The following is a 13,043-nucleotide window of genomic DNA, read 5'->3' as shown; positions in this document are numbered from 1 at the left end:
GAAATCTACTAAAAGTCTCCATTTTTGTTATCATCCGTTGATTTCTTTGGAACCAATAATATAGGTGAGTGATATGGGGAGACTGAGTGTTCAATTATGTCATTCTTAAGCATTTTGTCTACCTGGTTTTGTATTTCATTAGCCTGTGAGTATATTTGTTTATAATTTGGTATATACGTAGGAATATTATCCTTTAATTGAATTTTATGAGGGTAAAAGTTATTTGTAGTAATTGGATCATCCTCTACGCAAAAATATCGTTATATTCAGTTACGATTTTCTTCAATTTATAAATTTCCGTAGTGGGAATTTTATCTTCTTTAATTTTTTGTGATAGATTTTGCAATCCATCATTATTAATTTCTCCTTCTTTGTTATTCACTTGTTTCACTTCATAATTTGCTAATGGTTCTGTAATGGGTTTAAATTCTGCGTTTGTTATGTAAATATTTATCTGTCTTATATTGATGAATTTAATTTACTGATTATCCTTTGAAATAATATTGCTACCACAGAATACTCCTGGTTGAATTTCTTATGCGAAGTCTTTGGTATGCTCTGTAATGTTTGGAAGATATACTTTACGTACCACTTCACTTCTGATTGGCAAAATAAATCCTTTTCCATCATCTTCTTCAATGTTGTGCTGAATTTCTTCTCCCTGACACGTGAATGTAAGCATTTCTAAATGATAATTAATTGAACATCTGTATAGTTTGTAAAAATCTATGCCTAATATACCATCTGCTCCGATGTTGTTACAATTCGAGATTTTTGTAATATATAGTGCATGTTGTACTTCCTTTTGAATAAATTGGTGTGTTAGATATCCCTGTTAATGATATTGAGTCTGAACGTGTTGGGCCATGATTTTTCTTTAACTTTGATTAACTTCAATTTTGCTTTGAATAAAGAAATTGATGCTCCTGTATTAACTAGTAATATTGATGTTTCATTATTTGCTATGCTCAATCTAATCTTTATATAATCAACTCCATGTAGCTCTAATGAGTAAATTGATCTAGGGTTTGAGGTGACTCCTGTTGGTCTAAAAAATATTGTCTTCTACTTCCTGTAGCTGAGCTGTAGTATGGTATATGTTTCGTTGTTGTTGCCCTGTTTCTTCATTTGTTACTGCCCTTAGATTTTTGTTTGATCTGTTCTGATTATTGTAGTTGGAGCTGTATCTTTCGTTATTGTATCCCTGAATAAATCTGTTGTTATATCGAATATTGTTTCGCAGGTTGTTATTGTAGCTGTTATTGTTGTTATTTCGATTGTTGAACTTGGTAATATTTCTGTTATTATAGTAGTTTCTGTAAGGTTGGATTGTATTTAGACCATAGTTGTTTTGTTTGTTCCTATTCTAGGTTTCCTTGGTTTCTATGATAGCTTCTACTGTAGTGTTGTGTATTTATGTTAAGGACATTAGTAGTTCTGTTTGTTTCATCACTTTCATTCTCCATTACTTTCTGTGTTGCATCGGTTATTGTTGCAAAAGCACCTGCCTTCAACAGTATTTTAGTTTCAGAGTTTGCTACCTTTTCTTTAAGTGTTAAGCGATACCTGTTTTAATTGCCATATCATGAGCTATTTATTCTGGAATTCCTTGTTTAAAAGAAAGTAACTTTAATTTTTCTGAATTCAATTCGACCTCATTGCAAATTGATTGTGGATTGATCCCTTGTTTTTATGGATTTTAGCTTTGCTATTACTTTTATCAGGTGTTGTTTTTCTTCGCATCTTCTCTTTATATCACTGATTAATTCTTTAAAAGTCGTTATATTGCTAGGTAACCCTATTCTAGCCTTACCAGTCAGTCTGGTTCTTATGAATTTTACGAGCATTTCTTCATGATTCGGATTTAACTCGAACAGTATCGTGGAAGCGTCCTCAAATGCATCAAAGGTATCGGGTGACCCGTCATATGTGGGTACAAGACATGTGGCTATGTTAATATCAAAATAAGCCATTTTAATTTTTTTATGCAGCTTAAGTAAGACAAATATGATCTGAGATAAGAGTTTAAATGATAATCTACTGGTTGTTAACAGTGTTAATTTGATATTTTTATCCTCTGAGCCATTTTATAGACAAATCAGATGAATTGTTACGCGAGTCGTCATTGGTTTTGATGTACTCATAGCAATTATAATTTGTATTAATGCATTCAAAGTTTTGCTGAATTCTAATAGTTTGTTAAAAGTATATTTATGTTTATGTTTTTCGATGTCATTTTGAATATCTTTAAATGTTTCTTCGGCTTTAATTCTTAATTGTGTTCTTGTACAAGTTCTGTGATTAGGATCCTGTATTTTTTAAATATATGTTTCAAAATTTCGATTTTATCGCTTATAGTAATCATTCCATTTTCATATTATTTTCACTTACTTCCTATTTCATATTTCCTAGCTTTAAAAACCCATTTGACTTTATTTTAAAGTTACAATACCTTAATGGAATATGCGACGTGCATTTTGTTGCTGCTTATTTATACCGGTGCTTGGAGTTCATTCAACATTCATTTCGCACTTACACTGCACTAAATGTTTTATTTTTCATTCTGAACTGTATAGAACTTGCTTGTAGCTGTTTTTCATCGTTATTGTTTTTATTTACATATGGGTTACTTGCAGCCAGCTTCTTTTGTCTTCTTTTTTCTTTTCGTTTCTTTTCTTACTATTTCTTTTCTAGATATCAGCGTGAAGGACATACAATGGATCAAGATGGGCCATCACACAAACGCCTAAAGGAAGATAAAAGGTACGCGAAGTGTTTTAGTGAGGTCGCATTGATCCTAAGCTAATCTGTAATACAGATGGGTTACGAACAATGAATCCCTCACTATCCACGACATGGACGGTTGGTATGGAAGTCGTGGTTGCCTTTTGAAGGTTTCACTCCGCGATAACAAAAAAGACGAGAGCCACGATGAAGCTACTTATAAGAATTAACCTTTTATTTCTCAACATATCAAAACTGTGCGATCAATTTGCCTACATGTTAAATATTATCTAATTAATCTATATACGTTCTTTAGTAATGCGTTCATGTGCTTAAGCGTATCTTTAGGTAAGAACTGTGATGTAGAATATCCTTTTAAATGTTTTAAGAGATTATTAAACTGTTGATAACGATATCGTTTCACTCACTAACTGTAGCTGTTCTATTTTTGGTAGACGCTTTTTGGTCTAGACCAGCGTAACGGTTTATGGTGCGCATTGGTGAAAACGAAATTGCCATGAATGAATTCGTTAATCACCGAGAAAGGATCATAGAGGCAGCGTCAATACTCCAATACCCTACCGCAGGATGCAACTGCAGCTGCATAATCATCACGAATCATCATGTTTGCAAGCGGTGACGTGCGCATCACTCGGCCGCGCTGGCTGAAGCAGTTGGTCGAATTGAACTTGGGCCTGGGGATGAACTAGCCGACCTACGCCAAACTGATATCGGTTGCGATCGCAAAGATGGACGTGCTGAAGCTCCTTCACTGTACCGTACCGTACTGGAAACTAACCACGAGCGCACGTACCCGATGGACGAGCTGAAGGTGGTGAACCGCTCCCTGCACCTGCTGGTGCTGCTATACGTTTAGCTCGGCAAGATTCATTGCGCCAAACTGCGTTCGCTGAAAGTTGTGTCGTTGCTGGAGATGGACACCATCATCGGGAAGCAGTACGCACAGTACGGCGGCGAGGAACCGTACTGGCAGCTGAAGCAGCTCGAGCAGCTGATCATAAGCCACGAAATAGAGGTCGAGTTGAAGCCAACGTTCACTAAAACACCTACAGTTGAGCAAGGTACTGCACAAGGTACTGTTTTTTCCGGCAGTTGAGTCAGCTAAAGAAGCTGCGCCTGCAATTTTATATCGTGTTGGACGTACTGCAGGCCATCGGGCAATCGTGTGTCCTGCTGAAGGACTTGTACATATTTAACGTGGCAGAGTGCAGCGGCAACCCAGTGCGCTTGCAAGCGAACCCGCCCGGCTTGCGCCAGTTGAAAATTTTGCACAGCACTACGCCCCATTCGTTCGCGGACATTAAGCTGCCGCGGCTGGAAAACTTGACGGTAGGTTCGGTGGCCGTCAATTGGCCGGCCTTCGCAGACCTGCATGCTCTCAAATACCTCAAGATCGAGATGCCGTGCAGAACACCAAGGTGGGTGGCGGTGAACAGTATTTGTGCCGCTATCAAACGAAACCGGAGCCAGCTACGCTTCCTGCGCTGCGTGATGTTCTCCGCACGCTCCATCATTGAAAATCTGTTTGCCATGCTGCCCTGCTTGTCCGTCCTGCGCACGCTTGTGCTGCAAAAGGTGGAGCGGTTGAACGATATTGTAGCACCCATGCTATCGCATACCCGCTTCACGCATGAATGCTACCAGCCGGGTAAAACACTGCACTTGCGTCCCGTGCTTTACTGCACATCCGGTTCCGTGTCTTACCATGGTGGTCGCACCTCCCAAATTGGAAATAAACAAGGAAGACCTTCAAAGTAGGTGATAAATAAGGAAGAACAATTTGCATAAGAAACGCATTAGACCTTAAGCAAAACATTGTAAATTGTAAAGCCCACCAAGAAGGTGGCCCTCTTGACAAACATTCGTTCGTGAAAGCGCGTCAAGTTGCGAAAGGGAAAGTCACGAGCGTAAACATCTGGTGGACAAATGTGCGCTAACTTTCTTAAAATGGTAGTACAAATAAAACTACCAGAACGGACAGAAGGTCAGTTCTGATCGGACACAGGATCGTAAATCTTGTCCCTTCAACTCATTTATGAGCAGTATTGTCCCCTACCCAAGGTACGGATTTACTGTCTCCAAAAACGCACCGTGTATCAGTTCCATCAGGTCAGCAAAACTCCAATCCGAAAAGTTAACGTATGCTAGGTGCCATAACGTCGAAAGTTCCCACGGTTCGGCATAACTGGAAGTCCGCTTTTCACCTGACGCATCACACCGATAGCAATTGTTACGCAAGGCGAACTCAGTGCTAACTCAACTCTGCGACCAGGCCTATGACGCGAACCCGTATCGAACCAACAACATTTTTCTTCACCACATGGTGACCGTAACAGTTTAAACAAGTGCGCGTAATCAATCGTCATATCGACTCAAATAAGTGCAACAAAAACAAAAAGTTTCCTATTCGAAGCGCTTATGGGCCTGACGCGGTCTATCGCAATGTTCATGAATGCTCGCTGTCTCATCAAAGTTCCGGGATCCAGTTGACTTTCCATCATCGGGAGATCGAGCTTGGCCTCCCGAATGCCGTAGATCCGACAGGCTTGGGTGGCATCCGCACACGTTTTCGGCGACCGCGGTATTCTGAAGCGCGGACGGACTTCGTTGATAATCTTTTTTTTTCATCGCGCTCGATCGGTGTGTGATATTTTATTTCGTTCGTTTCGTGTCGGTTCGTCTTCAATTGTGCCCTTTCCTTGTGACTGGTCGGCCCGCCAATTCTCCCCCTTCCCTTCCCTGCTTGCGTCAGGCCACTTTGTCGGCCACGGTCCATTCCGTTTCCTTTCCCCATCGCGGGCGGGCAAGAAATATCACCGGCCAAAACGAATCACGCCTGAATCACATCCCCGTGGCCGCAGTCGCGAGTGTCAAATAGGCCCCGGCACGAAGGAAGGCAAATCCGAACATCCCCGTCGTTAACATACCAAAACGTACGGCCGCCATCATATCTGTTTTGACTGATATTTTCACTACCATCACTGCTACTACTACTACCACTATTGCCGTGGCCACTGGCCATTGCTGGTGCAGCAAGAAATCACAGCAGTGTTTTCAAAATACCTCAACGGGCGCCGCACAGTGATTTGTTGTTATGAACGGTGCAATAAAATGCGTGAAGCAAGTATGGTTCACCTTGGGAGTGCATTCGGTGCCTGCTACTACTACGTGCGAGGGTATCAGCAGAAACAGTGTATTTCGTCGTCTGTTTGCTCGCGGTGTTGTTATCACAAAGCAGGCCGCGCATCGAGCCGCGAATAAACGTGGAGCACACACACCGACTGCATGCAGGCAGGGGCACACACACACATACAGGATTAGGATCGTGAGGTGCAAGGGTGTGTGGACCTTATTCGAGAGCGTGTGAAACTAGGAAACGAAAAGAAGGAAATGTGAATACTCACAACTAGCTTAGCAACTCACCTTTGATTATACCCCGCGAGCGAACGAGCAGCGCTGCAATTTCGTCACTCGTCACTCATAGCGGCTGGTTGTGCTTTCTCACTCTGCTATTTCCAAGTTGATTTTACCGCGATTTTCTTGGTGTTTAAGTGCTTGAACTGTTTTAGTTCGGTTAATTTGCACTCGCGCGTTCACGTATCACAAATTTACCTGTGAATTGTACCTGTGAATTATACGGTTCAACATATAAACATTCCGATCCGCCTGCGGTTGTTGTGACCACTCACTGTGCAGTTGAACTTTGCGCTATTTTGCGATGGCGTCCGTGATCTGTAAGAAATGTGAAGGTGCTATTAGCAACGATCCAATTCCGTGCTTCGGTCTGTGTGAACACTATTACCACGATAAGTGTATTGGACTTTCAACCCCGCTCCTGCGTGATTTTAAGAAGTCCCAAAATTTATTCTGGGCTTGCGCAGATTGTACTCAGCGTTTGCGGCCGTTGACACTTTACACTTCTCGCACGGCCTTTCTCGTGATGCTGCCTACCTGTTGGAATCGTTGCAATCCGATTTCCGCGATACCTCACGTTCTGTGCAGGCGACATCAGCTGGCTTGCGACTTGAACTTTCCTCTTCACTGGATTGTTTTAGAAACGAAATAGCTTTGATGAAACAGGAATCAGCATCGTCAATTCGTTCCGTGAAAGATTTCATCGACTCACTTACTGCTTCTCACTCAATGGAACGCAACTACTCACAGGCTCCACTACTCACAACGCTTGATGAAGTTAAGCATGGCATCAAGGGGCTTGATCTCATGCACCGTGAGTTTCTCACTTCCTTCAACTCAATAATGAACAAGCTCAACTCTCATCTTGCCACGCATACAACTACATCGAGTGCTCACCATTCCGCGATTCCTGCTACGCACTCAACGACCACGAATCCAGTTGCGGCCTCTAAGCTCACCCATCAAGCAGTTGGTGAGAATCCTTCCAAACGTCGATTGATGGATCGCTCTCCCGACTCGTCGCCTACCAATACCGTTACACGCGCTATGCTGTCATCGGGTACAGGGTTGTCCTACAACAATATTACGACCGTTCCTGAACGCCCACGCCGTACTTGGGTCTTTATCTCCCGTATTGCTCCTGATACTCCGATTGAAGCGATCCGTGAAATGGCCTGTTCCAACATAGGGACAGACGACATCTTGGTATACAGCCTTGTACGACGTGACCGGGATCTTTCTACGCTCTCCTACGTATCTTTTAAAATTGGTGTACCGGATTCGCACCGGGCTATTGCTTTGGCTGCTTCAACCTGGCCTCGCGGGATCTCTTTTAAGGAGTTCATCGACCTTAATCCCCGCTCCGTCAATGTTTGGCGACCCACTACTGCAGCATCCCATGCACCTTCTGCGCCTGTTACCCGTGAATCGGATCATCATTCATCGCCACCTTCTATCAACCACACGACACAACTGCGAAACGCTGATTTCACTATTTCGCCCGATCATGGTCCTATGAGCTTGCTTTATACGCAGTACTTTCAGCAAGCGTAAACCGGCTGATCCGGCTGAAGATTTTCATGAACTACCGACTTTACCCGAATTGATGGAAGCTAACCCTGCATCTAATACACACAATCCGTCTGACTCTCTTCCGCCGTTAATAACTTGCAGCGAGAGCACTCCCGGCGCATCTCGCTCTCTCATTCCTTCGATCGATCGACTAAACATCTACTATCAAAACGTAAGAGGATTGCGCACAAAACTAGACGAGTTACGCCTCTCTCTATCTGAGCTTGATATGGATGTGTTGGTGTTAACTGAAACATGGCTCGATGGCTCAATTCCGTCCTCTCTTATCTCGGAGGATGCGTATGTCATCTATCGCTGCGACCGAAATCCTCTCAACAGTAACCGTTGCCGTGGTGGTGGTGTACTCATTGCCTGCTCTTCCGTGCTGAACACGTCAACTTTATCACTGCCGTTCGACTCGCTGGAGTCTGTTTGGACAATTGTTAAGCTTCAAAACCTTGCAATCTATATCGGCGCCGTTTACATCCCACCCGATTTGCGTTCTTCCGAAGTAGTCCTTGACGTTTTACATGAGAGTGTTAGTTTCGTTGCTGGCAAACTTAAACCAAATGATCTTATGGTGTTACTTGGTGATTTTAATTCACCATCACTCTCCTGGCAACCGTCGGCATCGTGCGTTAATCAGTTCATTTCTACTGGTGTATCTCGTGAAAATGTTTCTCTGCTTGATGGAATGTCGGTAAACGGTTTGCTGCAATTATCCGGCATAAAAATATACGCGGAAGACAATTAGATCTTCTATTTGCCAATGCTGCCTTCTTGGAGTGCTGCTCCCCGTCATAGCTTCACCTGTTCCACTCGTCGCGCTAGACAATCATCATCCTGCTCTTGAGATAAGCGTGCTCCTTACGCACTCTCGCCCTGCATCCTCCCAACGAATACCTACGGCTCGTATGTTCAATTTTAGGAAAATGGACTACCAAAAGCTTCATCGTATATTAGCCGATACCGATTGGTCCTTTATTGATGCTGACTGTGACATAAATCAAGCTGTAGCAGCATTTACTAATGTAATCACTTCCGCCTTCCCTTCCTGCTGTCCTCTCCTTAAACCCGCTCCTAATCCTAAGTGGTCAAAACAGAGCTTTACGCCTATTAAAATCGGACAAAACCGCGCTCAACGCGCCTACCGTTTAAATAATACTTTACACAATCTTTGTGTATATAAATATGCGGCTAAGGCTTATCGTTTTCTTAATCGCCATCTGTATCGTCGCTACGTTAGGCGTCTTCAAATGCGCTTCACTATTGATCCTGGGTCATTCTTTCGTTTTGCGAACTCTCGGCGAGGCTCTGCTAGCCTTCCATCCACCCTGTTTCTTGATCTGTCCTCTGCTACGTCCAATCCTGATATATGTAACCTGTTTGCCAAACATTTCTCTAGTGTATTTGTCGATCCTAGTACTTTTAAGGTTCCTTTGGACGTAGGCTTGTCTTACACGCCCTCTGATGTGATATCATGTAATTCAGTCGTTGTAAGTGAAAGCCTAGTAAAATCCGCTTTATCCAAACTTAAAACTTCGTTTTCACCAGGCTCCGATGGCATCCCTGCCTGTGTTTTGAAAAATGTGGCATTACCCTCACTCCTATTCTCACTCGTCTTTTTTTCCGCTCGCTTAGTGTAGGGATTTTTTCCTAGTCAATGGAAACTAGCTTGGCTTGTTCCCATTTATAAGAAAGGTGACCGCACACTAGCATCAAACTACAGAGGCATCTCTATTATTTGTGCGTGTTCTAAAATCCTCGAGTCAATTGTCCATTTATCTGTAATGCCTTGTGTAAAAATTATATTTCTACGGAACAACACGGCTTTATGCCCAATCGCTCAGTGTCCACCAACCTAATGTGTTTTTGTCTTCTCTATATCACTATCTGTCTAGTGGTAAGCAAGTAGACACTATCTATACCGATTTCAAAGCGGCATTTGACAGTATACCTCTATCATTACTTGTTGCTAAGCTTCGAAAACTAGGTTTCGGTGGCTCTATATTGCCGTGGTTCAACTCTTATCTTGAGAATCGTTCATATGCAGTTAAAATCTGTGGCTCTTTCTCTGAATGTTTTCTTAGTTCTTCGGGTGTCCCTCAAGGTAGTGTCCTTAGTCCCTTACTGTTCATTCTCTTCCTCAATGACTGTACTTCGATCCTTCCTCCTAACGGCTTCTTGCTATATGCGGATGACGTTAAAATTTTTCTTCCTGTATCTTCTACAGCTGATTGTCTAGTCCTTCAATCCTGGCTCTGTAAATTCTCTACATGGTGTGCTTCTAACGGTTTAGTCCTGTGTCCTGAAAAATGTTCTGTCTTGTCTTTCTTCCGATCTTCTACAAGTATAACTCATGCTTATAGTGTCTGTGATGCCCCTATTCCCCGTGCGTCCTTGTCTAAGGATCTTGGCGTCTTCTTTGACCCGAGTCTTTCTTTCAAGGAGCACACGGACTATGTCATCAACAAGGCCAACAAAAGTCTTGGTTATATTTGTCGCATGTCCACTGAAATTCGTGATCCTTTTTGTCTTAAGTCCCTTTATTGTTGTTGGGTCCGTTCCGTACTGGAATATGCCTGTGTCATCTGGTCTCCTGTTCAACTATCTCTGCTCCAAAGGATTGAGAGGATCCAGAGACGTTTTACAAGGATCGTATTTCGTAGTTCGCTGGGTCATCACTCTATTCCGCTTCCTTCGTATGACGATAGATGCACTCTATTAGGCCTTGCCAAGTTGGAGCACCGCCTCTCGGTCGCTCAGGCTTCTTTCGTCGCTGGCATATTGCTCAATACGATTGATACTCCTTCACTTCTGTCGCGCTTACATTTGTATGCACCTTGTCGCACCTTACGTTATCGTTTTCGTCTCCAGTTACCTATATGTCGTACACGTTTTGCTCGCAATGAGCCTTTTGTAAGAGCTATGTCGTCTTTTAATAGTACTTCTGATCTGTTCGATTTCAACATATCCTATCCTGTCTACCGATCCCATCTTCGCTCCTTTTCCGTACCATAAACTCCTTCCAACTCCTTCGTGAATAATTGTATACTATAGTCAGTAAGTACTATTGCTGTAACCCAACGTGGCCGAGCAATTAATAAAATAAAATAAAATAAAGTAAAATAAATAAAAATAATCGAAATATATTTGCGGTGCCTGAAACGATCACAAAACTCATGGATTAATATAAATGTACCACGATGTTCTGAAAGCAATATGATTCAACCACTCGTTGGCGGGTTGCGTGCACTGGCGTTGATCAAACGCCCGTCCACTACTAGTAGCCCTCGGCCGTCAAGGACGGTGTGAAGCGAACTGTCCTTCTCCGAATCGCTACGCCTGGAATGAACGATCTCAGTTTGACGCATTGAACTACAGCTATCACGTGAGTATGCTCCCGGTTCGATATGCTTAACCAAAGTGTTTTCTGCATCCGCTAGCTCCTGTTGGGTCAACATTTCATCTTCTCTAGACTGCCTCTCTTTAGACGGTCTCTCGGCTCTGATGGTTTCTAGTGCAAAATGCTTCTTCAACGATTTATTTTGTAGCTCTTCACTTACTCCATCACACGAGCGCACATGCAAATTCAAGTATGTCGCACCTGGGACGTTCTTGGCGATTGGACAGAAACCGTATATAACCCATCCCAGCTGAGTTTTGGAAGCAACGGGCTCGTTATACCTTCTTTCAACGCTATTGAGTGGTCTGGTCACGTGACGATTATCAATTCCTATTTTATGCTATTTCGATTCTATTTTTGCATTAAGTCATACAATTTTTTTTATAAAATATGTTTGGTTCAGCTTGTAAGAGTAGTGCGATTCGCTTATTTAAAACCCATATCGGACATACAAGACAAAATAAATTTAGTAAAATGAATACATTCTTAAAACCAAATATCATACCTTACGTCGAAAACATCACTTCCATAATTGTATATTAGGCTAGCTCAAAAACTAAATCACGTTGGTTCTGTAATGTTTCTCTGGATCTGGATGGATGGAATTTAAAAGCGCCAAAAATAGTTTTGTGTTCTTTGGTTTTAAATGTATATTTTTAAAGTAATGCATCAAAATATTAGTACAATATAAATAAACAACACAATATATAAAAACGGTAAGGACCGATACTGTCTCGTCATGGTAAACACAGGCTCCTCGTCATGTGTACGAGAATCATATGCCACCATCCGGCACGGAAACCACAACCAAATGGCTACATATAGTTAGGACGGCTGACCAAACTCACCGTTGGCACGTTTATTCTATTTAATCGAATTGAATTTGATATAAACGGTCTAGTCTAGGAGGCACCTAAAATATAGAATCAGATGATGTTTATATTATTATAGACTACCATATCACAAGGAACTGTAGTATCTTTACTACTTTCCAGATGATAAAATGAGCCATGAATATTAGATTGTAATAGTGCTGACATTGGGCGATGAATAATTCATGTGAATCATAAATCACTGAACAATGATTTCAACTTAAATGTTTACTTAATTTCCTTCTTGTTGTTTCGTATCGTTCAGATCGTAAACATTGCAAACTAGCGTCGCACACATACAATCACATCCCTTAGCTGATTCTTCTTCAGCTTAGCTGTGAAAACGGGGTTAATACGTGACCTGGTATTTCAACAGACCTTGGGACAGAATCAAACAATTTTGATTTGTCCGCACGCACGCCCGCAGTAGCGATTACCGCTGCCTTTTTGAGATTCAGTTTGACAACAGCCGTCGATATTTGATTACAGGCAGCAGTCGCAATATAGCTTGAAAAATACCGATTTATAAAATGTGGATGCAAAATACTAGTTTTTAGTGCTCTACAAATGTTTATGAATCGAAAACAATTCATTTATCATACCCGTATACCAGAACATTCTAATATTTCTGGCTTTTAAGCGGTTTCAATTTGTTAGAAAAATGAAATTTCTATCAAACTTGAAGCAAATTGTACTGATTTGACATTTTATTTGTCAAATTTGGAAAACCGCGTACAGGTGTCCCCGAGATACGACTGTATTTGGGACCAAAAAATGTCAAGATCGGGGAGTTGTGGAATCTTAGGGAATATGTTTGTAACGGTTATCTGCACAGAAATTCAAAAAATATATCAATTTCGTCTCAATGAAAACTTTTAAGTGTCAAAATTAAAATGGTCCAGTACACGCCAAAGTTTACGCTTCGTGTGATGTCCGTATATGGCAGGAGTGGATTCGATTGTGATACAGTGGAGCGCCGTTTATCCGAGCTTCTCGAGACTTGACCTCGCCCGGATAAGCAAATAACACGGATA

This window comes from Anopheles arabiensis (assembly GCF_016920715.1).
Source record: "Anopheles arabiensis isolate DONGOLA chromosome Y unlocalized genomic scaffold, AaraD3 chrY_contig0001, whole genome shotgun sequence".
Classification (NCBI taxonomy): domain Eukaryota; kingdom Metazoa; phylum Arthropoda; class Insecta; order Diptera; family Culicidae; genus Anopheles; species Anopheles arabiensis.
This window is presented reverse-complemented; position numbering follows the sequence as displayed.